Below are 1,084 nucleotides of genomic sequence, written 5' to 3'. Positions count from 1 at the left end.
TGTCCTCTGTCTCCTCCTGCTGGATGACAAATTGTTGACCCATGGAGACTGAGGGACAGACTGCCACTGTCACCGTAATCTGCAGTCCAGCAGGAAAGTCTTCATATTTCAGAACATCATGTCCTGCCAGGTGTTGGCTTTTCTCATCCAGGGAAGCTTGGTCCCTGGAAATATTGTTTACCTTCTGCTCCTCAGATAGAGCTACACAGGAATAATTATTCGACACAAAATTTTGTGGCTTTCAGAAAAGATGATCTATGAAACACTTGGCAAACTAAAGCTATGTACTAAAAACGCCCATACATATATTCCCATGAGAAGACATGTAAGTGTCCACTTAAATGCCAGTTACACCTTGAAACTTGAAATCAAGAGGTCCTAATCATACTCTGTGAATGTGATGTGAACTCACCAATGTCTTAGTTCAGAGCCCGGCTAATGCCTGCAGTCACTCAATGATCTTTGGTTATGGACTTGTGTCATGTTCTCTCCTAGTTTCATATTCTTTGTCTCCAACACGGGAATGCAAGTAAACTTTCCTTTTTTTTTTTTTTCAGTTGGAGTCTCACTCTGTCACCCAGGCTGGAGAGCAGTGGCACACGTGCTCATGGCCACCCCAGTGTTGACCTGCTAGACTTCGGCAATCCTTTCGCCTCAGCCTTCCAAGTAGCTGGAACCACAGGTGCACTACCATGCCTGGCTAATTTTTTGTTTATTGTAGAGACAAGGTCTCACCAAGCTGCCCAGGCTGGGCTGGTCTCAAACCCGAGGGCTCAGGCAATCCACTCGCCTCAGCCTCCCAAAGTGCTGGGATTACAGGCTGAGCCACTGAGTCCAGCCTCAAGTAAACTTTCTAAGATGGTTTATTATTAAGTGAGGTGACTTGAGCAAACCTGAAAACAAAGGCTGTGATATGCGTGTATTTTTTGAGGGAAGAGCATTTGAGACTAAAACCCACTTCACATTTTGTGATTCTCTCTGAGATCAATTTCAAGTCTCTGTTTCCTACTTTGCTGTCCAAATACGGAAGCCCCTAGTGTATAATAAAGAACTATTCCTTCATGACTATGGACTTTGGCCTCAA

Source organism: Carlito syrichta, unplaced genomic scaffold (genome assembly GCF_000164805.1).
Source record: "Carlito syrichta isolate Samal-C Ts95f unplaced genomic scaffold, Tarsius_syrichta-2.0.1 Scaffold305031, whole genome shotgun sequence".
Classification (NCBI taxonomy): domain Eukaryota; kingdom Metazoa; phylum Chordata; class Mammalia; order Primates; family Tarsiidae; genus Carlito; species Carlito syrichta.
Note: the sequence above shows the minus strand (reverse complement) of the source record.